At 43.3% G+C, this 27,591-nt stretch overlaps 1 pseudogene; it reads left to right on the top strand.

Moving 5' to 3' along the window:
• Positions 1 to 571: 571 nt before the first annotated feature.
• Positions 572 to 19,936, top strand: LOC141846940 (putative disease resistance protein RGA1; annotated as a pseudogene).
• Positions 19,937 to 27,591: the final 7,655 nt, after the last annotated feature.

Below are 27,591 nucleotides of genomic sequence, written 5' to 3'. Positions count from 1 at the left end.
AAAGCAAGAGAAAATTAGAGTAATTTTATTTCACATTTCTTTTTTTCTATTTTATGGAATAAAATTTAATGTGTGTAACTCACATGCCTAATAGATTAATTTGTCTTATGCACTAACAATGACATTGCGGTATTAATTTCAATAATTATCTTAAAGTAAAAAACTTAAATCTAAAATTTGGAATTTATCAAAGTTAACAAAGTAAATCAATTTTTTTAAAATTTTTATAATTCGATTTTCCTATAGCTTAGTATCTACAGTATGACATTTAAACTTGGTGGTCAAAGGCACTGGCACCGCTTTATTTTTTTATTTTTAAAAAATATGTGGCTTCAAATCGATAAAGACCCTGAAATTTCCAATATTTAATAAGGCCTTATGGATAAAAATATCATCAGTTTTGTAAATAATGCGACGAATTGTGACGAGTAACTTTCCAGATTTGGAACCGGAACAAGTGAAACCCTAAAATTCTCTCTGTGTATGTGTTTTTTCCTTTTTTTTTTTACTGGAAAATAGTTACAAATACGCATCGCTTCCTGGGCCGCCTTCCTTTCCTCCTTCAGCACGAACCCCAATCCTTCTCCCGTCTCTGCGTCCGATCGCGCTGTGCTTCGACCTGATCCCTCGCGGGAGAGGAGCCTCGAAGAGGAGGCCGAAGAGATCAAGGAGGAAGCGGTGAAACCGTGGTGGAGACGAGGCGGAGCTCGGCGCCCACGAAACGGCCCCCTTCCGGACCGCCCCCCTCGACTCCCCCGTCTTCGAAACGGCCGAAGGTGCGATTTCTCCCTCGCCCCTCTAAAATTTTCGATCTCGACTTCTTGTGGCGATTTCTCACCTGACGCGATTTCCGGCGGGGATCCGCCTTCGGCCTTCAGGAGGAGGCAGGGGTCTCGCCCAAGGGGCAGCGGGAGGAGTCCCACAAAGAAGCGGCAGTAGCGACTGACGACCAGCAGTTGAACTCCGATCAGCGTGGTAAGGACCCCCCGACAGAGGCCGCGAAGCCAGGTGTTGCCCCTGGCCACGCAGTCCAGACGCTGGCAGGAGGTATGATCTCGAGCTTGGTTGCTTTGCGTGGGTGACATCTTGAATCTTGTTCTTTAGACCTTTTTCTCTTCCCCTTGTCTTGTATCCTATTAAAGAACGAGCAACCAAGGCAGAAAGCAGGAACCATGGTCTCAGCTCTATTGATAATTCGATGAAACGAGCAGAAAAAGCGCAACAGAAGGCTGCATGGGCAAAGCTTATTTCACAGCACTCTCAGGTAGTATTGCCGCGTTAATGTCTTTATCAGATTCATAAAAACTAAATTTGTATCTCTGTTAGTTATATTTGAGTTTGATATTTGCTTCCTGTTCCTAAATGATACATGTATAGGATATCCAACGTTATACTAACCTGTCATAGAGTGGGTAAGCATGAAAATTGGGCAAAAAAATTGTAACACTTCATGGGTGTTACTTGCTTTTGATTACATTCAATCCATAATATTGGTTTAATGATTTTCTCTTGATGGTCAAAACTGACTCTAAAATGAGAAAGATGTTTCTCATCCAAAAGATATATTCGCGATAGGATTTCATGTTGTATGGTCTCTCTAAAGGAGATAGTGCTAGCCGGTGAAAGTGAAAACAAAGAACTCAAAGTATGAATTGTGTGAGAAACTTTAGAAACTAAAGATTTCTAAGTTAAGTAGTGCAGAAATTAAATAATAAAATGAAGTTTTAATAATTAAGAAAGAAGTGGGAAAATAGTTAAAATGATGGATATGAAATTTTATCTAAGAGTTTTAGATTTCTTGGATTTTATTATTCAACAAGAGAGTTATATGGATGACAGTAGTTGGAATGGAAAAAAGTTTTGGAGTCTTTATGTAATTATTGTGTGCCCCTTAGGCAAAAAGGAAAGTCTCTTTGTAAGACTATGATACAACCTATTATACTCAATTGATTGATTTTCAACAATTAAGAAGGAACACACTGGAAGTAATTAGATGTAGCTCCAATAGATAATAAACTAAGAAACCTATCATATTGAATGGATCAAAATTTCAACAATTAAGAAGTAACACAATGGAATAATTAGGTATAATTTCAATAGATTAAATAAAAGTAATTAGCATAAGAAGTATGAATATGTTCAATGATGAGAGATTTATTATATCTGGCCAAGTTGAATCAATTGGAGTTATAGGTGTGAGGTGCACAGAAAATTCTAGGGACCCTTCAAAATCTAGGGCCGACCATGTCTATCAACAATAACAAAAGAGGATTAATGTGTTTACACATAATCCACATCCATTAAATCAAATCCACAATTAATATAACAATTAGACCATTTTATTAGGTTTAATTCTTAATGGCAAAGATTGTGTTATAATTAACATGTAAGCTTATCGAACGAAGAAATAAAATTCAACAATCTCTCACTTGGGTTATATGTGTTTCTACACATAACACAATCAAATTACTTAATGCACTCAACAATGACACCTGATGGTAAAAATTATACTTTAGTACAATCTGGTTCATTAATTTCATTAGTATAAAACTAAAGTAGTCAATGTTATAACACTCGTAATAAGCTTAAATAATAATCACAAATATCAACTTTATTAATGACATAGATTTGATATGGGTCTATAGTATGAGAATTACATGAAATGTAATTTGCACATGTCTTTTCTTTTTATGACTCAAAAGAGTCTAACATCATATATATAAATATTTTATACTAAACTGCAATGGTAAACTATGATTTATACTTTATGACTTAAAAGAGAGGCCATTTATATTTACAATTATCACATACTAAACTATCTTTATTTTAGAGTGTCAAAATAAAACATACACATGTATCTTTAAAACTTAGTATGTACAATAATCAAAAAGCATAAAATATCAAATACAAACTCTCACTAAATAGGTATTTCATGGTAGAGAAAAATCCTCATATGCTCCACATGTTTATGAAACATCCTAGTATTTCATTCATCTTTTTAGTGTTTCTTAATGCACAAGTAAGATATATTTGTTGTGTTTGAGTGAAGCAAGATATATCTAGTTTAGTAACTAAATGATTTTTTTATATAAACACATAATTTATCTTTTAATTTAACTTAGCACAAGATTTAATAAGATGATCAACCATCCAATTTTATAAGAGTCTACATGAGTAAGATTTGTTACTTATTTTCATGAGTAGGATATGTTACTCCATTTTAATTTTCTCACTTGGAGGCTCCTTGACACTTTTTTTTTAGCATTTTCTTCAATGGTGATCCATCATTGTTATCTTACTGAATAATTTTAGAGATGCTTCTTGACCTAATGTGTTAGACATACCACATGCAGTGAGCACATCTGCAATTCTTGTCTTTGTGATGGACTCCTATCAAGAACATGACAATGATATCCTTTCAAGAACATGACAATGATATCATCACCATGTTAAAAAAGAAGAAAGTGACAAGAAAGGAGTCAATCACAAGGACAACAAGCAGATGGATTGATTTTTAAATAGGTTGAAATAACTGCTAGAGTTGCACAAGCGTCTCAGCCTGATAGAGAAGGAGGTCAGATGTAGACTCTTTCCACCGATTAGGTAAATGAGATCTATTATGATGTGGTCGGTGGAAGGAAGAAGAGCTCCATCCTCTATGGTCTAAGGTCCCAGGTGAGAGTTGTTTATAACTGTGTGTTGGCCTATAGGACCAAGGGTCGTCCCAACGGATCATCTACTAAGGTGGAAGCTTTAGAGCAAGAAAATCAAGAATTAAAGAATTGACTTTCCGCATTAGAAGTGACATTTTAAGAGTCTCGTCAAACCCAATTCCGATACGAGGACTTCAATTTGATTTTGATTGGTCAAATTAGTTAAGCCCAATTAGCCGTTAACTGGAGGCCCATTCAAGCAACCACAACGAGGGCTTCCCTTCAGCTACAAAATTCAGCCCAAATTGGAGGATTAAATCTAGTTAATATTTGTAATATTGATTCATCATATTACAGGATATGCAATATGTAAAAATCATTTTTACATATCAAATTAAATTTGATCGAGCCAGGCTTTTTTTTTGGTCTTTCATTTGATCTTCTTATCATTGCTTCGTTTTCAAGTGTTCGATAGTCCTCACGGTTGTAGGATGGGTGGCGCCTCAATTGGTGACTGAGTTCATGGACTTCTTTCGTCGTCGAGAGCAGAGTAAAACTGCGGAGCGGAATTTGATTTTTCTAAAGCGATTCGTCGAAATTGGAAGAATCGTCAGAGTTTCCCACTGGCAGGGACAGGGTGACTTCTTTTATTCGAAGGTCTGGTTCCGGCGTTTCAAGGATGCTATTTACGATGCTGAGGATGCCATTTACAGTTGTGAGTTTGCCATCGACGAGAATCAGGCCAGTAGTTATACATATAATTTCAATTCTTCAAAATCTGCAAGTACACCTAATTCTTCTTCACTAATCTCTGATGTTAAATAACAGATAAATAATATTCTTGAGATATATGAAGAACTAAATGATGAGAATACTCAAAGTTTTCTCTCAAAAGTTGATACAATAGGAAATCCTAACCCGGTGGAAGACTACTTATCTCATGTCCAAACAGATCAAAGGAAGAACATTTCAGAAAGACAAATTAAAAAACTGGCTACTCAGTGAACAATCATCTACTTACTCCAATACAAACTTCTCTATAATGTCTATCATTGGCACAGGAGGCATTGGCAAGACGATCCTTTCTCAACTTGTCTTCAACAATCAAGAGGTGAAACAAAACTTTGAGGTCATGGCGTGGGTCTGGTTGAGAGACCCTTATAGGCCCACTGTTATGGTCGCGAGGAGTGGATCTCGGTTAATCAAATCAGAGGGTGGTTCATTGTGCGAGGGTTAGGACGCAGAGAGCTCGAATCGAGCCGACTCCTCAAGGAGGCCGAGTCTTGATATCGGATCGAGTCGAACCCTCCTTCTAATCGACACTCGAATCAAGCCGAATCCCCTCGAACACTCGAGTTGGAGACCAAGTCAAATCCTCATGAACTCTTGGGCTGAGTCGAGCCGAGTCGAAGACCAAGTCTAATCCTCTCGAATACTCGAGCCGAATCAACCGAATCGATTTGAAGATCGAGTCGGGTCCTCAAGGAAACAGTCTCCATAGTTAGGTCCCAAGCTGTGCTGAATCCCGTTATACCCAACTCCGCCCTGATCCGGTCCTGACGCCCTTCAACTCTCATTGTCTTGCTCCATTAGAGACCACTCTTCCCATCATACGGTTATGAGTAATGTCCCCCTGACACCCCTGCTACTAATCATGGTAATACTTTGACAGACGTACGTTATGTTGGGATGTATACTAAAAGCCTAGTTTTTTGTATAAACATCTATGTTGAAATGAGAATCACATTGATCAAATATCTGCATTTCTTAAGTAATGAAGTTGTCCACTTAATTTATATTGTAGATAATATGGTGTGTGGTGTCACACACAGAAGATCATGTTATCAGTTTCTTATAAATTATAAATAGTAGTTCACAACTAAGATGGATAGGGACAAACCATTGGAGTGGTTGTAGTGTAATTGGTATTAGTTTATCTTGACTATTAAATTGCACTAGTACACTTTGTGTGTATTGAGCAGGACCGTTTGAGGTCGTTCGATTTATACCGACTATATAATCGAACTAGATTTCAGTTATTATGGATGTGCATGCTCTTAATCCCGATATAATAACAAGCACATATACTTAGTATGTATTTCTTTAATTCATCAAAGGGTTAGATTTATCTCATTAGATCAAAAGACCCGATGAGTTGGGAGATAATACTATTTATATGGTGTATTGTTGATTATAGAAGGAAACTGTGTCCTAAAATCTAGGCTGATGATGTCCCCTTGAGGAGCTCATAAGGATTATCATGTAAACCTTGCAGGTGGACTTAGTTTCGCATGATAATAAGGTTGAGTGGTACTACTCTTGGATTCAGAAGTTAATTAATTGAGTTGTCAGTAATTCAATTAATTGACGGATATATGATATCTTAAACATAGGGAGATTAATGCACTCATGGTAAGAAGGAGCCCATATTATAATATGGGATTGGTGCGGTAATTCAATAATAATCCTTTAGTGGTATGTGTTATTATTGATGGACTTGAGTTCGGTGTTCAGGGAGAACACAGGAAGCCCAAGCCCATCAGGAGGCCATAACCAATTCCTCCTCTAGGTCCCTGCTGTAGCCTTTGGATAAAGCCTCGAATCCACCTAACAGAATTCTGTAAGAGTTTTGGGTAGGAAATTCTGTTAAGAATTTTTCTTGCGAAAAATTCTGTTAAGAATTTTTCTTGCGAAAAATTCTGTTAAGAATTTTTTTTATGAAAAATTCTGTTAAGAATTTTCGTTATGAAATTCTGTTAAGAATTCTATTTCTTCTAAATCGTAAACAAAATTTTGATATGATTTTTTCATAGAAATTTTGTTAAGAAAATTTTGTTAAAATAACAAAACTTAATAAAGGAATTTTGTTAAGAAATTAATGAAATTTTATTAAGAGGTTTGTTAAGAAAATAACAAAATTTAGTTAAGAAAATTTATTAAGAAAACTAACAAATCTTATCAAGAGATTTTATTAAATTTTTTCTAACTAAATCTGGATAAGAAAAATTTGTTAGATTCTTTTTAAATTTTCTAAGATGGCAAAGCTATAAAAGGGAAGGATTAGGAGAGGCAAAGATACACAATTCCAATTGTTTCCAAGCCTCTAAGGCCGGCGGCAATACATCTCCCCCCTCCTTTTATTTGCTAAGGCCGGCCACAACATCCTTCCCTTCTCCTCCTTCCATTGCTTGCTAGGGCTGGCGCCTACTTCATCCCTATCTTCCTTGTCCTCCTTGCTAGGGCCGGCGCCCAAGAGAAGAGGAAGAAGAAGAGGAAGAAAGGGGAGAGGAAGAAGAAGAGGCGCCACCTTCCCTCCTTTCCTTCTCCTAGAACCGACCACTTTTATCCTTCCTCTCTATCTCCGTTGGCCGGCACCTCTACTTGAGGTTTTCCTTTGATTAGTGGCGGCTTGAATAGGAGAGGAAGAGAGGAAGAGACAAAGCCTTGGATCTCCCTTGGTGTGTGGCGGTTTTGGAAAGGAAAGGAAGAAAGGGAAGAAGAAAGGAAGAGGAAGAAGAAGAAGCTTCTACCTTGAGTTCTTGCCATCGGATAGAAGAGAAGAAAAGAAGGATTTGAGTGGAATTCATCGTGGAAGATCGTTGTCCACACAACGTCCAAGAAGAGGAGAGGAATGCAACAAAAGATCAAGAGGTATTCGGATATATACAATCATCTACACAACTTATAAAGAAGAAAGATACAACTACTTCATTCCGTTGCATAGTTGTTATTATTTTCTTTGTATGAATCTTGAATACCAAACACAAGAGCCCAATGATCTTAATGCATCGATCAAGCACCTAGTTGATCGAATATGAGGGCTACTTGATAAGATTTTGTTTCCAAAAAATTTTTGTCCGGCAACTCCTATCACGTTAAATAACCCTTCAGCTGCAAGTCAATGATGTGACACATGCTCTGAATATCTCATTCCCTCTGACAAAGTCATATCGCTGATGGGATCTCTACCCTACTCACGCTAGGACGTGACTTCTTATTTAGAGACATATATAAGGTTGGTCCTTTGGAGGAAGGAGGTATACGCTCTCACAATCTTAACTTTCTATTCTCATTTTGCTCCGTCTTCCTCCTCCCCCTTCACGGGCTGACTTAAGCATCGGAGTGGTTGAGTCAGGGCAACCCCTGACCTTCCTTCTCACGGTTGTTGTGATTGCAGGTTTCATCAGCTTCATGGCCGCCTCTTCGCACAATCTCCTCCAACCTTGGTGCTGATGAGCGTCGGCGCATCCAGAAGCAGATCTCAACAGGAACATATTTTGGTACTGTCTGTGGGAACACAAAAAGTCCTGAATTGAGATATGCCGATGGATGATCCACATCGACCTCCGCTCATCACCATGACGCCCGAAGAATTCGACCGGATGGTAGTTGTCGCCGTCTTGGCTGTATCGCAGAATCAACATGAAGTGTCGGCTCCTCCTCTCGGATCCCCACCAGGACTAACGAAGTCCCTCCGATTCCGGCTCGCTGACACCATACGCTCGCGGACGCCCCACGAGCCCCCTCCATGAGACCTCTGCAAGAAGTCGACTACTACGACGCTTCCATGGAATCAGTCGTTGAACAGACCTCGATTAGGGACCCGGCCAGAGGTAAGGGTCTCGAGACCGAAGAAGGAAGTGGACTCGACGGCTCGCCCTTCGCCCGCCGAATCTTGGAAGAGGAGCTACCCTGACACTTCAGAGCTCCGCAATTTCTCGATTACACTGGATCTACTGATCCGGAGGACCACATCGGACGGTTCGAGAATGCAGGTTTAGTCCATCAATACACTGATGCCATCAAGTGCCGAGTCTTCCTGACGACATTGGCCGGGTCGTCTCTGCGATGGTTCAATCGGCTTCCTCAGTTCTCCATCTGCTCCTTTGCGGATTTCAAAGGATCCTTCTTGCAACACTTCGCCACTAGCCGGACTTACCGCAAGACTTCAATGGATCTTTTCGCCATTAAACAGAAGGTCTGCGAATCCTTAAAGGATTATGTGCACCGGTTCAACCAGGTGGCACAAGAAGTGCCCTCAGCAACCTCTGAAGTATTGGTGAGTGCCTTCTCCCAAGGGCTGGTGGAGGGCGACTTCTTCAGGTCATTGATTAAGAAGCCGCCTGAGAATTTCGACATCTTGCTGAGTCGAGCAGTCAAATACATCCATGTGGAGGAAGCTTAATCGGCTTGACGCAAGGAAGCTGACTCCAGCCAGCATAACACACCCAGTCGGAATCCCCCGACTGCCACCCGAATCGAACGGAGGCCTCCGTCGCAACCGCTCTGAAGGCCCGATTCTGATACTCTGGCGGCTCTCGCCAAATCCAGCCATCGCGCCATCCATGCAGTGGCCAGTCAGCCCAGTCAGTCTGCTAGATCTTCCCGATGGTTGCCACGTTTTTGTGCCTACCACCAATCCCGGAGCCATGCCACTAACGAATGCCACCAATACGCCCGAGAACTCCATCAGGCTGCTGAACAACGTGCGCAAAGATCTCCTGCGCCGAGACCACGGAGATCTCCTGTCAGGCGAACCACTCGGGAAGCGCAGCCGTCTTCACCTCGGTCTGCCCGTCCCTGAGACCGTTCTCCTAGACGGTCAGCCCCTCCTACTCGGCCTGAGACCTCCCGAGGTCCCCGAGTGCCCCACCCTGAAGAGGTTCCTGAAGACAACCGTAATAACGCTCCCCGAGGTAGTATCCACATGATCACGGGGGGAGCAACTGATGGGGACTCTCATCGAGCCCGAAAGGCTCACAGCCGACAATTCGAAGTATACGGAGTCGGCAGAGGCCAGCAAGCAAGAGGAGGCCCAATCATTGGATTCGGGCCCCAAGACTTGGAAGGAATAGAAGTTCCACATGACGATGCCTTGGTCGTTCATGCCACCATTGCCAACTATGATATCGCCCAAGTCTTCGTGGATACAGACAGCTCGGTCAACATCATATTCAAAAAGGCGTTTGACCAAATGCAGATTGACGAAGCTGACTTGCAACCCATGGCTACGTCTCTGTTCGGGTTCACCGGAAATGAAGTGCAACCACTCGGACAGATCATTCTCGCCATATCACTCGGCGAAGAACCGCTAAGGAGGACTCGGCGCATCCCCTTCACTATAGTGGAGGCACCTTCGGCATACAACATCATCCTAGGAAGGTCGACTCTGAGTGCCTTCTCGGTGATGGTCTCCACGTATCACTAGAAAATGAAGTTCCCAGTAGGAGACCAAGTCGGTGAAGTCCGAGGAGGCCAGTTAATTTCCCGACGATGTTATGTGGATATGGTCCGAATCGAGGCTAAGAAGAACTGGAAAATACAAGGAGTCGAAATCCACTCGGTTCAAGAAGCCCCAACTTCACTTAGTTTTGAAGATAAAGAATCATTGCAGGTCTACTCGGGCCGAGCCGAGACGATCGTCCAAGTAGTTGCGTACTTATCTCCCGAGCTGAAGCAAGAACTCGGCGCCTGCCTCCTTCGAAACTAGGATGTGTTCTCATGGACTACTGAGGGCCTTACCGGTGTGTCTCCTTCTATCGCTGTCCATCAACTCAACACTCTCCTCGGCGTCCGATCAGTCAAGCAGAAGAGAAGACATTTCGGCCTCGAACAGAACAAGATCATCCGGGACGAAGTGCAAAAGCTCTTGAAGGCGGGACACATCAAGGAAGTGCATTTCCCGACTTGGCTGTCCAACGTGGTGCTCGTGCCGAAGCCTGACAACAAATGGCGAGTCTGCGTAGACTTTCGAGACCTCAATAAAGCTTGCCCGAAGGATTGCTACCCCTTGTCGTGGATTGACCAACTGGTGGACTCGACCGTAGGATGCGTATATATTTGTATGTTAAATGCTTATCAGGGATACCTTCAAATCTCTCTCGCTGTAGATGACCAAGATAAGGTCAGTTTTATAACAGCCAATGACACCTTTTGTTACATTGTTATGCTGTTTGGATTGAAAAATGCAGGCGCCACCTATCAACGATTAATGGACCGAATCTTTCATCATCAACAAGGTTGAAACATTGAAGTATACGTCGATGACATTTTGATTAAGACGACTCGGGGTGAATCACTCTTATCCAACATTGACGAGACCTGCGATACTTTGCGCCGCTACAGACTCAAACTGAATTTGGCTAAGTGCCTCTTCGGCGTCTGAGTCGGCCGATTCCTCGGATATATAGTGACCGAGAGGGGAATCGAGGCTAACTCCGGAGAAGATATAAGCTTTGGCGCAGATGACTCCTCAGAATCTCCGGGAAGCCCAACGACTAATTGGGCGCATCATCGCTTTGTCCTGATTCATTTCCCGTTCGGCAGAGCGCAGTTTATCCTTCTTTAAAATTCTGAGGAAGGCTCAGCAGTTCGAGTGGAATGCAGAGTGTGACAAGGCCTTCGAAGAACTCAAAGCCTATCTGACTCAACTACCCCGACTACCGAAACCCCTGCCTGGCAAACCACTTTGGATGTACCTCTCCGCCACTGGCTCAGCTGTCAGCTCGGTCTTGGTAAAGAATGAAGGCCAAAGTCAACACCCCATCTACTTCTCCAGTCATTTGCTGAAATATGTCGAGATCCAATACACCGACTTAGAGAAGTTAGCATGGATCTTGGTCCTATTGGCTCGACGACTCCAGCCTTACTTCTTGTCCCATCCGGTCACCGTGCTGACTAATAGTAACTTGGGACAAGTACTCACTCAGCCCGAATCCTTGGGTCGGCTCATCAAATGGACAGTGGAACTTGGCGAATATGACATCTAATACCAATCTCGCACGGCGATCAAGGCTCAAGCATTGGTCGACTTCCTCGCTGAGGTACCCGGCGATGACTCGGAGGAGTGAAAAGTATATGTGGATGGATCCTCCAACAAGCAAGGAAGCGGAGTCAGGGTGCTCTTGATCTCTCCCAAGGGAGAAGAGATCCGACTTTCTATACGATTGAGCTTCCGGGCCTCGAACAACGAAGCCAAATACGAAGCCGCTATCGATGGTCTTCAAGCAGCCAAGCGGATGGGGGCAACTCGGGTGCAACTGTGTTCTGACTCTCAGTTGGTCTCCCAGCAAGTATAAGGAAATTACGAAATCAAGAATGATCGACTCTGTAAATATGCTGAAGTTTTCATAAAGTTGAAAGCCGAATTCAAGAAAGTCTGTCTCCAAAAGATTCCCCGCGCCGAGAACTACAAAGTTGATGAGCTAGCCCAAATGGCTAGCTCTGTTATCGAGTGGGCGGAGGAGGAGCCAATCATACAAGTGGCCTTAATAGCTCAAATAGACCAGTCTTCCTGTTCAACGGACTTGTCTCGGACAACGGGCGACAATTCCAAGGGAAGAAACTTCAAGAGTGGTGCAAGGGACTTGACATTCAACAAGACTTCACTTCAGTGGCATATCCATAGGCCAATGGGCAAATCGAAGTCATCAACCAGGAGATAGTACGCGGATTGAAGACCAAACTCGATCATGAAGGAGGCAGCTGGGTGGAGAAACTTCTCTACATATTGTGGGCCTACCGCACCACACCAAGGGAAGACACCGATATGACACCTTTTCACTTGGTATATGGAGGGGAAGCTGTAGTCCCCATGGAAGTAGGAGTCGAGTCGGATCGGCGATAATACTACGATGAGAACAATGATGGCCGAAGACTCATGGAGCTGGACCTCGTCTCGGAAGCCCGAGATAAAGCGCCACTCGGCTTACGGCATACCGGCAGCGCATGTGTCGCACCTACAACAAGCGAGTCATCCCTCGAGCTTTCCAAGTGGGTGACTTGGTGTGGAAGAAAGTCAAACCGGTCGGAGATGTCGGCAAGCTGGAGCTGCCCTGGGAAGGCCCGTACCGAGTCATCAAGAAAACAAGTTTTGGTGCCTATTATTTGTCCGACTCCTCCGGCAAAGACATGGTGATACCGTGGAATGCAACTCATTTACGGCTGTACCGAACTTGACGAGCTCTCGGGGAATCCCTTCTTTCCTTCTCCTCTCTTGTACTTTTTGATGTAAATGTGTCTAACAATAAAAGCACCTTTTCAGGCAACACTTCTCCTGTCTCCTCAAGACTTCACGTCTCCCAAGTCCTCAAGTTCAACCTCTCCCGACTTGGACATAGTCGGGATCGAGCTCAAATTCTAGTCTCGGATCAGCTCCATCAGCAATTGTCCTTTTCAGGGTTCAATCTCTCCCGACTCGGACATAGTCTGGATCGAGCTCAAATTTTGGTATGGGACCAGCTCCATCAGCAATTGCCCTTTTCAGGGTTCAATCCTCTCCCGACTCGGACATAATTGGGATCGAGATCAAATTCTGGTATCGGACTAGCTCCATCAACAATTGCCCTTTTCAGGGTTCAACCTCTCCCGACTCGGACATAGTCGGGATCGAGCTTTACTTTTGATCTCGGACCAGCTCCATCGGCAATTCTCCCTTCCAAGGGAGCGATCTTTCCCAACTCAAATAGTCAGTCGAGATTCGGCTTCGACTTGAGTCTCGGACCCGAGAACTAGGTACTCGGAAATAAAAGGTCCGCCCGAATGTCCCAGCGTAAATGACAAAAAATAGATTGCAGGGCAAAAGGTTTCATTAACTTCAAAATTCGGGGAGTAGTACAGAAGTTTCGCACTCGGAGTACATTATCGTTTACCCTCTCTTCTCCGATTCGGGTAATTCTGTCTAGACATTTTCTATATCGAGAAAATCAAAAGATGTGTCAGAGGGAAACAACCCCGCTTGACCCACCTGCTTCAGTGTTCCCTCGAAGCCATGCTGCAGCATCCTTGCAGTCTTCTATTGGAAATGATCATTATATTCTTCGGACTGCAGCCATGCTTCCTGGGCGGCTTGCACTCGGTTGGATTCTCCTTCCTTGTAGGTCACCAGCTCGCCCCGGGCTTCAGTTAACAAGCCCTCGAGTACTCGTTGCCCTTCAGCCAAATCGGTTGCTTGTTGCTTCAGGGCGGCAGACTCCTCGAGCACTCGGGATAGTTCCTTGTCTCGCTGGGCCAGCTGGTCTGAAGCTTGTTTCAATTCTTCTTGTTCCTTGGCTTGAGCCGCCAGCAGCTCCTGCTCCAAAGCTTCTGCCTTCTCCTGAGTCGCTAGTAATTCGGCTCGGTAGTGGCTGACCTCTTGGCCGCTCTTGTCGCCCCGCGCCTCTCCAATCTCTCGGACAAGCCCCGACTCTCGAGCTCTTACTGCCTCCAGCTCTTGCTCCATGGCGATGAATTGATGGTTCAGACGGAGCAGCTGGCTGTGCATCTCCATGTGCTCGACCCAGATCTATGTAAGAAAGCATGAAGTCGGTTAGATGTCTGGTAAAACAAGCTCAAGGAAGGATAGGTGGTCTTACTCTCATGAAGTGGAAGTTGACGCGGTTGCTGAGCTCCGAAGTGGTGATTCCACGAAAGGAGTCTGCGCCACGCAGGGCTCGGACTCGGTCTATCATGCTCATTATTTCTTCTGGAGAGAAGGGTGCGCTCGCCGGTACCCGAGTCGTCCGTATCCCTCGGAAGTCAGTTGCTGAAGAGGAGGGCCGCGCTCCCCTCGCCCAATCAGCAGGACCAGACCCTGTGGGTCCTCCGATGCCCGACGTTGATGCCGCAGCAGTCGGCTCTACCCCGGACCTCCCGTCATTAGAGGGAGTCGATGCTGCTTCCGTCGCCCTCTCGGGAACAGTTGTCGGCTCTATCGCTCCTGACTCCGCCTCTGTCCTTGACACCGGCTCTGCCCCTTCTCCCTCCGAGTCCAAACGGACCACTTCATCCATGGCCGGTTCTTCTGATGGTTGTTCCGGCTCGACCGTGTGGTCCGGCCTCTCCGCGGCAATCGGACTCGAGATCGATTGGTCGGCCTTGGAAGCACTGGCTTTCTTCAAGCGTTTGGCTCGCTTCTCTTCCTTACTCGAGGACCGGTGGTGGTGTTTCTTCTTAGGGCGAGACGAAGGGGGTTTTGGGAGCTGGTTCTCCACGGCAGGTGGTTGCGGCTCCTCCGACTCCTCCCCTCGAGCAAGTTGCTTTCCCCGAGTGACGGTCTCGGTCTCGGTCTCGGCCATCCTCGCTTCAGCACCCTCCGCTTGGGGGACCTCTGTTCTTGGGACTTCGACTGCAAGAGGCTCGACGGAGACAGTCGGAGTCACCAGAGACTCCAGAAGCGCCCGGTCCCACTTCAAGTATTTGTTAGTCGAGGCGGCCATCCAGATGTCGTCTGCATATAAACAAAAAAGAATCAGTTAGTTCTTACAAAAGTTTGAGTGTTTCTACTTCTTACCGAGTGGCTGCGACAGCTCCGTGGCAATCAGACTCAAGCCCCCTCGGTACAGTAGCCCTTCCTTGCCCACTAACTTGTTGACGTCGAACTTCAGATCTTTCAGTGACTCGGACATCATCACATATTCGGGATCCGTCTTCTGAAATTTCAAAGGAGGCGGACTCGGAAGTTCGCGCTGCCACTCGGTCGGAAAGCTCACTTGGCTCGGGAAGCGAATAAAAAAAATCTTGACTTCCACCCTTTATGTAAAGTCGGGTACTTGTCAAGAAAGTTGAAATCCGGGTTTGCGTTGAGGGTAAAAGTCAGGAATTTGATACAAGCGAAACACAATGGCAACTCCGCAAAGGAGTCGGAAAGGGTTTGGGGCAAATTGGTTTAAGGGAATATGGGAATAGGCGGAGACTTCTTGGAAGAAGTCAGGAATCAGGAAACCGAAGGCCGCCTTCTAGCTAACCTTGGAAAAAGGTGAGACGGTCGGACGGGGGTAGATGCAGTCTCTGAGTGGAGTCGAGGATTCTGATCCGGTAGTCGCTTGGTATTTCATAATTTAACCTAATGCTTGACCTAACCTCGTGGGTGAAAGACGACTCAATGGACTCGTACCAAGGACTTACGACCTCTTCCGAAGCCATTGCTAAGCACGGATAAAGGAGAGATAGGAACTTACTTGGTACGAGGAGGCAAGGAAACAGGAAGCGGATAAAGGAAGAAGAAGAGGAAGAAGATGATTGTGCAGCCGCCTCGCGGCCGCCATCCCCCCTATATATATATCCGATACCCTAGCCATCCGCAGCCGTCCGATTGAACGGTGGAGGAAAGGTGGGAGCCATCGTCGGTCGTCTGATGAGCTCGCCTCTCTATGTAGATTTTCTCCATCATGATGGTTATTTAGTCGTCTTATCAGACATCACGCCGTCACACCTCCATTAATGACAACTTGGAAATGACTCCTGCCACCTTGGCGGCATGGCATCCCATTGGCCTCATGGCAGGCCACGCTTGCGATTGTTGAGCTTGCATTAGTCACTGCCACCTCCTCATTTTCAAAATGCAAATGTGACTCAACCGCCTTGATCTCGATGTGATCCTTGCTCTGATTTGATTCCGGCTCCGATTGGGCTCGCTGCACTCACACCGATCTAGTCAGTCTGACATACGCTTCCTTCAACTAGACTCATGGGGAGGCTTGTGTTATGGTCGCGAGGAGTGAGTCCCGGTTAATCAAATCCGAGGGTGGTTCATTGTGCGAGGCTTAGGACGCAGAGAGCTCGAATCGAGCCTACTCCTCAAGGAGGCCGAGTCTTGATATCGGATCGAGTCGAACCCTCCTTCCAACCGACACCCGAATCAAGCCGAATCCCCTTGAACACTCGAGTCGGAGACCAAGTCAAATCCTCATGAACTCTCGAGCCGAGCTGAGCCGAGTCGAAGACCAAGTCTAATCCTCTCGAATACTCGAGCCGAATCAATCGAATCGATTCGAAGATCGAGTCGGGTCCTCAAGGAAACAGTCCTCGAACCGAGTCGGCTCCGCAGGAACACTAACTCCAAGAGCCGGTCCGAATCCTCGAAGCGGACTCTCCCACTCAAGCCGAATCACCATAGTTAGGTCCCAAGCTGTGCTGAATCCCCGTATACCCAACTCCGTCCTGACTCGGTCCTGACACCCTTCAACTCTCATTGTCCTGTTCCATTAGAGACCACTCTTCCCATCATACGGTTATGAGTAATGCCCCCTGACACTCCTGCTAGTAATCATGATAATATTCTGACAGACGTACGTTAAATGACCCTTCAGCTGCAAGTCAACGATGTGACACATGCTTTGAATATCTCATTCCTTCTGACAAAGTCATACCGCTGATAGGACGTCTACCCTACTCACGATGGGACGAGACTTCCCATTTAGAGACATATATAAGGTTGGTCCTTCGGAGGAAGGAGGTACGCGCTCTCACAATCTTAACTTTCTATTCTCATTCTGCCCCATCTTCCTCCTCTCCCTTCACGGACTGACTTAAGCATCGGAGTGGTTGAGTCAGGGCAACCCTTGGCCTTTCTTCTCACGGTTGCTGTGATTGCAGGTTTCATCAGCTTCACGACCCTCTCTCTTCAGCACGATCTCCTCCGACCTTGGTACTGAGGAGCGTCGACGTATCCAGAAGCGGATCTCAATAGGAACATTCACCATTTATATCAAAGCCAACAAGTCCATCTCAGTATTCTTTAACTCAGATCCAGTTAGTTTCGAAGACTTCCATAACAAATTTGTAAGCAAAATGATGAACAAAAGGTTTTTTATGGTGTTAGACGATGTGTGGGATGAGCTCCTCGTTGAATGGGAAACATATTGCTTCGTGTTTAAGTATGGAAAAGATGGAAGCAAAGTTATTGTAACCACCCAGCTTGAAGGAGTAGCAAATATGATAGACTCGGAGTTAATAAATCTTGATTTCCTTCAACTAGATGAGTACTTAGAATTATTTAAAGAATGTGCATTTAACATGAATCACTCAGTCTTGAAAGAGTGCGCATTTGGCAACAAGAGGCCATGCAATGATCTCTCAGTCTTGGATGATGTAGGCCATAGTATATCTAAAAGGTTTGGTTGCTTGCCCTTGGTTGCAGTAGAAGTTGGTCGAGTTGGTCGTTAGTTAAAGTGTCTTTAGATCAAGAATGTTGGAACTCAATTTTGCATAATAAATTTTGCATAGTCGATCGAACAGATGGCGATATCATATTGATTCTGGGACTATGTTGATGATTTCTCAAAAAGATCATTTTTCATAGATACAACAAGAACAAATGATAAGTATGTGTTCTATTCTATGTTACATGAACTTGCAAATACTACAAAAATAATACCGATTAGCGATTGAATTTTCGGTTGTTAATCGGATGCATCCGATTAACAACCGAAAATTCAATGGCTAATCGGTATTATTTTTGTAGTGTTGCATCCGATTAACAACCGAAAATTCAATCGCTAATCGGTATTATTTTTGTAGTGTTTGCAAGTTCATGTAACATAGAATGGAACACATACTTATCATTTGTTCTTGTTGTATCTATGAAAAATGATTTTTTTGCAAAATCATCAACATAGTTTTCTGATCCAAAATACACAAAGCCCATACCTATCCAAATCAAAATTCAATTGGTGTTTCTCAAATTGATAATTCTTAGGAAAAAGAGCACAAGAAAGATAGCATTGCTTAACGTTTGTAGCGTTTGTATAATCCCAGAATCGATATAATATCGCCATCTGTTCGATCGACTATGCAAAATTTATTATGCAAAATTGTGTTCCAACGTTCTTGATCTAAAGACACTTTAACTAACGACCAACTTCGACTGCAACCAAGGGCAAGCAACCAAACCTTTCAGATATATTACGACCTACATCATCCAAGACTGAGAGATCATTGCATGACCTCTTGTTGTCAAATGCCCACTCTTTCAAGACTGAGTGATTATTGCTAAATGCACATTCTTTAAATAATTCCAAGTACTGATCTGGTTGAAAGACATCAAGATTTATTAGCTCTGAGTCTATCATATTTGCTACTCCTTCAAGCTGGGAGGTTACAATGACTTTGTTTCCATCTTTTCCACAGTTAAACACGGAGCAATATGTTTCCCATTCAGTGAGGAGCTCATCCCACATATCGTCTAACACCATAAAAAATCTTTTGTTAATCATTTTACTTACAAATTTGTTATAGAAGTCTTCGAAACTAACTGAATCTGAGTTAAAGAATACTGAGGTGGACTCGTTGGCTTTGATATAAATGGTGGGTGTTCCTGTTGAGATCCGCTTCTGGATGCGCCGACGGTCCTCAGCACCAAGGCCGGAGGAGATTGTGCAAAGAGGGGGGGTCGTGAAGCTGATGAAACCTGCAATCACAGCAATCGTGAGAAGGAAGGCTAAGGGTTGCCCTGGCTCAACCACTCCGATGCTTAAGTCAGTCCGTGAAGGGGGAAGAGGAAGACGGAGCAGAATGAGAATAAAAAGTTAAGATTGTGAGAGCGCGTACCTCCTTCCTCCGAAGGACCAACCTTATATATGTCTCTAAATTGGAAATCACGTCCCATCGTGTGTAGGATAGAGATCCCATCAGCGGTATGACTTTGTCACATTGTTAACTTGCAGCTGAAGGGTCATTTAACGTACGTCTGTCAGAGTATTACCATGATTAGTAGCAGGGGTGTCAGGGGGGCTTTACTCATAATCGTATGATGGGAGGAGTGGTCTCTAATGGGGCAGGACAACGAGAGTTGAAGGGCGTCAGGACCGGGTCAGGGCGGAGTTGAGTATACGGGGATTCAGCACAGCTTGAGACCTAACTATGGCGATTTGGCTCGAGTGGGAGAGTCTGCTTCGAGGATTCGGACCGTCTCTTGGAGTTAGTGTTCCTGCGGAGCCGACTCGGTTCGAGGAGACTGTTTCCTTGAGGATCCGACTCAATCTTCAAATCGATTCGGTTGATTCGGCTCGAGTATTCGAGAGGATTAGACTTGGTCTTCGGCTCGAGAGTTCATGAGGATTTGACTTGGTCTCCGACTCGAGTGTTCGAGGGGATTCGGTTTGATTCGGGTGTCGGCTGGAAGGAGGGTTCGACTCAATCCGATATTAAGACTCGGCCTCCTTGAGGAGTCGGCTCGATTCGAGCTCTTTGCGTCCTAAGCCTTGCACAATGAACCACCCTCGGATTTGATTAACCGAGACCCGCTCCTCGCGACCATTACATGTTACAAACGACTACCTAGTCATCTTAAGCAATGCTATCTTTCTTGTGCTCTATTTCCTAGGAATTATCAATTTGAGAAACACTAATTGAATTTGATTTGGATATGTATGGGCTTTGTGTATTTTGGATCAGAAAACTATGTTGGTGATTTCTCATAAAGGTCATTTTTCATAGATATAAGAAGAACAAATGATAAGTATGTGTTCCATCCTGTGTTACATGAACTTGCAGACACTACAAAAATAATACCGATTAGCGATTGAATTTTAGATTGCTAATCGGTTGCTAAATCCGATTAACGATTGATAAAAAAAATCGCAAACAAATTCATCGTAAACCGAATTTGCTAATTTTCAATTTCGATCGCTACATTTAGTAATCGAGTTGCTAATTAGCAATCGAAATCATGTTCGGTCGCTAAATTTAGCGATCGAATTGAAATTCGTTGTTAATTAGCGATCGATTTTAACATTCCGTCATTAATATTAATGATCGATTATGAATTCTGTCGCTAAAATTAACGACCGAATTCGAATTGGGTCGCTGAATTTAGTGACAGAATTTCAATTTGGTCGTTAAATTTAATGATGGAATTAAAGCTGCTTGCCCTTGGTTGCAGTAGAAGTTGGTTGAGTTGGCAGTCAGTTAAAGTGTTCTTTAGATCAAGAACGTTGGAACTCACTTTTGCACAATAAAATTTGCATAGCCGATCGAACGGATGACGATATTATATCGATTCTGGGATTATTTACAAATGACTACCTAGGCATCTTAAGCAATGTTATCTTTCTTGTGCTCTATTTCCTAGGAATTATCAATTTGAGAAACATCAATTGAATTTGATTTGGATAGGTATGGGCTTTGTGTATTTTGGATAAAAAAATTATGTTGATGATTTCTCAAAAAAGCCATTTTTCATAGATACAACAAGAACAAATGATAAGTATGTGTTCCATGTTGGTGCAGTCTTGTCCCAAGTATCATTGGATTTTAATGTTTGGCTAAAATAAGTTTAAGTTAGGCAATGTTAGTGATCTAACTTGTGTGAATTGAGTTCATAGGAAAGTTTAGGATTGAAGACTTGGCAAATGGTGAAGTCCCGGAGGCGCGACCTCTTGGCAAATGGTGAAGTCCTGGAAGCGCAACCTCTTGGCAAAGGGAGACTTAGCACGACGAAGCTGAGGGAAACATCTCAAGCAAGTGCAAGGATGGGCACGAGGCTTGTGGAAGATGTTTGAAGGCTTGAGTCAAGGTTAAGGGATGAAGAAGGAAGCTGAAAGGAGATTTTCAGCTTCACCAGTCGACTGACACTGCCATCAGTCGACTGATGTCTTGATCAGAAACACACAGAGACTTTGGTCGAGTGAAATTCACTAACCAGTCGACTCGACTGGTGGAGGTTTCAGTCGACTGCTAGATGAACGTTGGGCTGACAGCTGGCAAATTAAACGCTATCTACAAGAGCCGTTGAAGCCCATCAGTCGACTGATCCCTGGGTCAGTCGACTGATGTCAGGAAAATTATAAAAACACAAATTGAAGATTGGAGACGTAAGTGTTTTGCACTTTCTCTTTCTTGCACGAACTCCAATCTCTATAAACTCTGAAACTCTTCCCTAAACCTTCACTATTCATTTCTGTAAGAGGAAGAGAGATTGTTTGTAAAGGTTTCTCCACCTTCAAAGAGTGCTTTGAGAAGGAGAAGTTTTCATAGTGGAAAGGTCGCTGTGTGTGTGTGGATCCTTGGATTAGTCACCTCGTAGAGGTGGATACCAAGTAAATCGAACAGGTTAGCGTTGATTTCTTTTTGTCTTGCTTTTGTTTTTGTGCTTCCGCTAACGATTTTGCAGGCAAGAGCAAAAAGTTGCTATTCACCCCCTCTAGCAAACACACCAGTCCCAACAAGTGGTATCAGAGCAGGTTCATTTCGGACGAACTCACATTCAGCCGAAATATTCAGATGACGTTTCAAGAGGGATACAACACCGCACGACCCCCCTACTTCGATGGCAATGATTTTGCCTATTGGAAAGGTAGAATGAAATATTACTTAATGAATGACATTGAAAACTGGTTTAGTGTTGTAGATGGCTTCGAAAAATTGAAGGATGCCTCTGGAGTTCCTCTACCTACCAAGGAATGGTTAAAGGATATATGCAAGAAGGCACAAGCAAATGCAAAAGCCACAACCACCTTGCAATGCGGACTTTCCAAAGAACAACTGAGCAAGGTTGGACCATTCAACTCGGCCAAAGAGCTTTGGGAGAAGCTCATCGAACTAAATGAAGGTTCAAGTGAATCTAGAAGAGCCAAGAGGGATCTCTTGGTTGGACAACTTCAAACCTTCAGCATGAAGCCCAACGAGATGGTAAGTCAAATGCATGGACGGTTCAAAGAGATCGTGAACGACCTTCATGTGATAGGTGAGAAAATAGATAACCGAGACTTGGTAAGGTACGTACTTCAAGCTTTTCCCAGAACCACTCTATGGGCATCGATGGTCGATGCGTATAAAGTGTCTAGGGATCTTTCAACTGTTAAATTAGATGAATTATTTTATGAATTTGAATTACATGAACAAGCTAATGTGTCTGCCAAAGAGAAAGGTATAGCTTTGATTGTAGAAAAGAAGGAGAAGAAGAAGAAGAAGGAAAAGGAGCCTTCATCTGAGTCCGATCAGGAATCTTCGGATAGCGATGAGGAGATGTCGGCAAAGGAGGTCGCCCATTACGTCAAGAAGATGATGGAAAAATCAAGGAGATTCACAAGGAGGGATGTAAAGAAAATGTTTACATCACCACGAGGTAAAATTCAAAGTTCAAGTTTTAACCCTAACATAACATGTTATGAATGCAACAAGAAGGGACACATCAAGCCAAACTGTCCGGAGTTGAAGAAGAGAGAGGAGAAGGAAAGGAAAAAGAAGAAGAAGAAGGAAGTGATGGTGGCCCAAGCTACATGGGATACATCGAGTAGTGACTCATCAGATGATGAAGAAGAGCTGTGCCACATCACCAGACACATGGCTCTGATGGCACGTGAGAGTGACCAAGACACTACAAGTGAGGAGGAAGGGTCAAGTGGCGATGAATCTTCCTTGAGTGAAGATGAGGTAATGGATTCTGCCAAAGAGAAATTGATGTGAGATAGCAGCAGACGACCAAGTCTCCAAGCTCCAAGTAAACCTATCTGATACCTGGGGAGAAACATAACAACCCCAGGGTCTGGGTAGTGAGCATTAGATACTCAGTGGGTACAGGAATGAAGTGCATGTAAAGGTAAACAGGAATAATAACAGAATACGAATCAGGGTAACATGTACAGAAGAAATGAATAACAGATACATGATGCCAAGTATCAACAAGTATCAGGTATCCAGGTATAGAACATGGTATAATAACTGGTTCTATAAAGGAAGAATCATACTATGCAACAGGTATCATAATCATAACATGTAAGCATGTATGTAATGGCACCCAAGTGCAACAGTCATAGCAATCAAATGCAACAATCCACAGTCATATAAAGAAAGTAAACTATGTAATAGTCCTACCAACAATGCATGTATATGCATCAATCAACGCAACCAAAATATCCGTCACTGTCCGCACTCTACACTCCCTAGTCACCCCCATAGAGCAGTGAACTGAGGGGCCAAACAGGACATACTGCCAGCTCCAACTACTGACCACTAAAGATAAGTGGGGATGGGCAGTGTGACAGGAGGGCAATGTAGCCGGTCCTGGTGCACCCAACTGTAGTGCAACATCTTACCTATGTGGCACCACAACACGGTGCAGGTAAGATCCACCAACAAAAATACCTACAACTATCATGGATGTATGCTAATCATCCCAACATGTAATAGCTACAGATAATTAGCATGATCAACAGAATCAACAGAGGTCAATATAAGTCCATAATATCAGAGTTAAGACCAATCTAATCATGAATAGATCAAATAACGATCATACAACAGGTATCGAGTATCAACATGATGAAAGATACAGATAACATGGCATCGGTAGATCATCATAAGGTCAACAGCAGGTATCAAGCAAAGATATCAAATGTATCAACTAGATACTATCTCAAACAACATGGGTATCAACAGGATAACAAGATAAAAATAGCACATGCACTGGAATAGAAGAACTTGTAGTGACCAAGTACAGGGTACCCACCTGATCGGTCGATCGACGATAACTAGAACCTCCAGAAAACTAAGCTCCGTGTAATAGGACCCGTCAAGTCAAGGTCCTGTAATAGGATAAACAATATCCTTAATTACAATGGTTAAACTAATAGAATCATACTGAGTCATATTTGGTTTTAACCATCTATACTTAGGTTAACCCTAAGCAATATAATCTTAATTACTAACACCAATCATAAACTAACTAACTCTTTAGATTAACCTAACAGAAGAGGTTAATCACAATAAACCAATCCACTAACCATCTTTCACAAGCTTACCTCCAGGACCTGCTAACGGTGCCCTAGCAATCTCCAAGAATCAAGCACCTTAACCCACTGTAGGAAGCAAACCGATCCAAAATCACCCACGGTTTAACACATACAACCAAGTTAAAATCAACAAGAAAACCTAGCTTACCTTAATCGGATTCAAGTGCCTTTGCCCTAACTCCTCCTTGGTTCCTCTTCTTTCTTGCAGCCGAAACCAAGAACCCAAATCGGATTAGCTTCCTTCTTCATTCTTGACCAACACCGAGAGCACAACCAAGATCTATTAGCCGCCGGCCAAATCTCAAGGACAGCTCCGACTCCTCCTCACTTCGTGGCCGCAACTCAACGCAAACACCCGCTTCAAAATCCAACCCAAGAACCTGATTAATCGGTAGATATAAGCTCAAGAAACCCTAAAAAACAGAGATCCAAATCAACCCTTACCTTTCTTCCTCTTCTTCTCCGATTCGCCTCCGCTCGCAGCCGCCTTTGCCACGTGAAACCAACCCCTTGCCGGCGAGATCCCAAGCTCCGCTTGCCAGCTTCCCTTAGCCTCTAGCTCCGGCGCCGTCGACTGATTTTCCTCTCGCGACGCCGGCTGAAATGAGGAGACGACCGCGATTAGGAGAACGAGAGAACAGAGGAGGCGCGATCGGGAGAAGCCGTGCAAAGAAAATCGCGATTGAGGGCTTACTGTAGCCTTCTTATTGGTCGGGTTTAGCTTAACGGGTAGTGGATGGATCTAAGATCCATTAAGCCAATAACTAATTAATGCTAGTTTATTTACATATAAATCCTAAGGTTTCGGTATTTTACAATTAGGAACAATGATAGTGACTCTAGTGACATTAGTGAAGAAAATGATAAATTGAATGATGAAATTATTAAATTAAGAAAATATTTAGAAAAATTCACAAATGGATCAAAGAACCTTGACATGATCCTAAACAGTCAAAGAACAATTTATAACAAGGTCGGAATAGGATATAGACCTAAGGAGGTTTCTTACATTTTCCTAGTAGGAAGATAAGGGTCACTTAACAAACTAATCACTAAGAGAAAAATAAAACAAGCATGAGTCCCTAAGAAGTACTTACAAAATATTAGTGAATCAAGTTTTTAAGTATCAAAGAGTGATGTGCTTTATGTTATATAGGTAAGAGAGAAGAAGGAACTCATGTTCACCAAACTAAATATGCTAAAGAAAATATCAAGAAATTTGGTTTGGAAAATGCTAAGGTAGCTTCTACTCCTATAGGAACAAATTAAAATTAGATAGTGACATAGAGAAAACCTTGGTATGTGTTTTGTAGAATAATGACTTTAGTCTTGCATGATCCCATAATAAGAAATAAACATCTCACAAGACCATAGAGAGACTTGTTTGTGTATTTATGCATTTGTGAGATGCTAGGATGATGCTTATATCTCACTTATGCTTTTAGCATCTTGATGAAGCATGAAAAGTATCAATATATTTATCTTAGATCAACTATGGGAAAAGCAAATGTTTAATTAATGGACATCTTGCCCATCGATCATAGTTGGACATTTTAAATGTTTTGAAACCATTTCCATGATGTACTAACAGTGATATACACTTGCAACATCAAAAGTTTCATAATATAGCTTGAAATTGATACAAATGTGCAAGTTTGTGCCAAACTCTTGAGTTTGTGAAATCATTTTTCACAAAATTATATTTTTCCTTGATAATGTTTGTCAAAGCAAACTTGCTTGCAAAATTTCATATTTTTTTTTTAATTTTGTAGAATTTTTGGAGCGTTTCTGAAATTCGTATCAGAAAGCTGCACAGAGCTGATACATGGCACCAGTCGACTGGTGCAGATATCAGTCGACTGGTCCTAGTCGACTCCGACTTGATTTTCACTCGATCAATAATTTTGTGAGTTTTGATTAAACAGGGTAGTCGACTGACATTAGTCGATTGGTCCACCCATCAATCGACTGGTGGCGACTTTGGTATATAACAAATCCGCGTGTGGGTCGACTGTAACCCTAGGGTTAATGCCGATCTCGTCACCCTCTCCTCATTTTCGCATCCTACGGTCATCCCTTGCATCCCAAAGCCCTATTTCTCACTCTCCTACCTCCTTTTCACTCTTCTCTTTCAAATCTAGGGTTTTTGAGTGGTGATTTGGGCTAGTTCATCCTCTTTCATATCCATGGAAAGAAGGTAACTTTGCTTCTTCATTTCAACTTAGTTCTTTCATTTATTGTCATTATTTTGTTATTTTAACTAACTTTATGTTTTGTTGCATGTCTTGCATCGTATTATTCATGCATGTTTTTCATTACATATAGAGTCAGGCAAAAGTGTGTTGCCTCTCGCAGGCCAGGGGAGGGTCCTTCGTGACAGCCCCATGTTTCCTCTTATCGAGGCTTGCGAGAGCTATGATTTTGTTCACCGAGTGCTCAGCGTCGATTTGAGACCACCGAATTTCAACTAATGGATTGTCGGTATATCAATCGAGCATACTTTCAAGCCAAAACCCCTCATTTGTTTGAAATTATCACGCATTACCAACTTGAGTCCTTGGTCAGTTGCACGAATGACATCAACCTTGACTTATGCAAGGAATTCTATGTTAACCTCCGTCCCATCGATGGAGATGAGAGTAGATATATGTCTATCGTAGAAGGAATTCCCATGGAGTTCAATCCTGCTATTCTTAGATCTTTTCTACGGTGTCGGGCTTCGGAGAACCCGTTTGTCTGCTTTCCTGATGTTATTGGACCCATCACTAGCTCATTCTCACATATTACAATTGATCAAATCCATCGCCACTATTTTGGTACTCCTAGAGATCCATTTAGAAAAATCTTTCATGCCGTATGTCTACAGATCACTATGTCTGGTATAGGATCATTCTAGATTGTATTCTTCCGATTATCACCCGAGGTCGGTCCTTGATATGGCTTTCTCATCTTATTATGATGTATGTCCTGGAGCAACATCTTGATATTGATATCGCTCTTCACATCTTTACATTCATCATATACTTCTCGGGTCCAGCTCATGACAAGCTATACATGCTATTCGGTCACATTCTTACATTATTTCTTGCATCTAGAGGAGTTGATGTTACTATATGGACCATACATCATCTTTCTAAGGATTATGATCAGCTATGACCCACGTCATCTGAAGTTGGCCAGGATAGTATTTCATGAGGGTGCTATGGCATGGACCCGTGATGCTGCACGAGCTGATGCTACTGTTGCTTCTTCCGAGTCTGACGAGGAAGAGGTTGGCGATGCACCTGATATTGCTGTTGCTCCTCCTCCTGCGGCTGATGCACCCCCTACCAGTGGCTTGGATGAGCGAATCTCCCATCTAGAGGGGATGGTGCATCAGGGGTTTCATGATATTGGCCAGCAGCTGCAGGACTATTACCAGGAGGTTTGGACCTACTATCAAGAGGTCCAGG

Source organism: Curcuma longa, chromosome 16 (assembly GCF_044706935.1).
Source record: "Curcuma longa cultivar G26 ecotype Majalengka, Jawa Barat chromosome 16, ITB_CL_G26_1.1, whole genome shotgun sequence".
Taxonomy (NCBI): Eukaryota; Viridiplantae; Streptophyta; class Magnoliopsida; order Zingiberales; family Zingiberaceae; genus Curcuma; species Curcuma longa.
The sequence above is the reverse complement of the archived record's forward strand: the minus strand, read 5'-3'. Positions and strand labels throughout refer to the sequence as shown.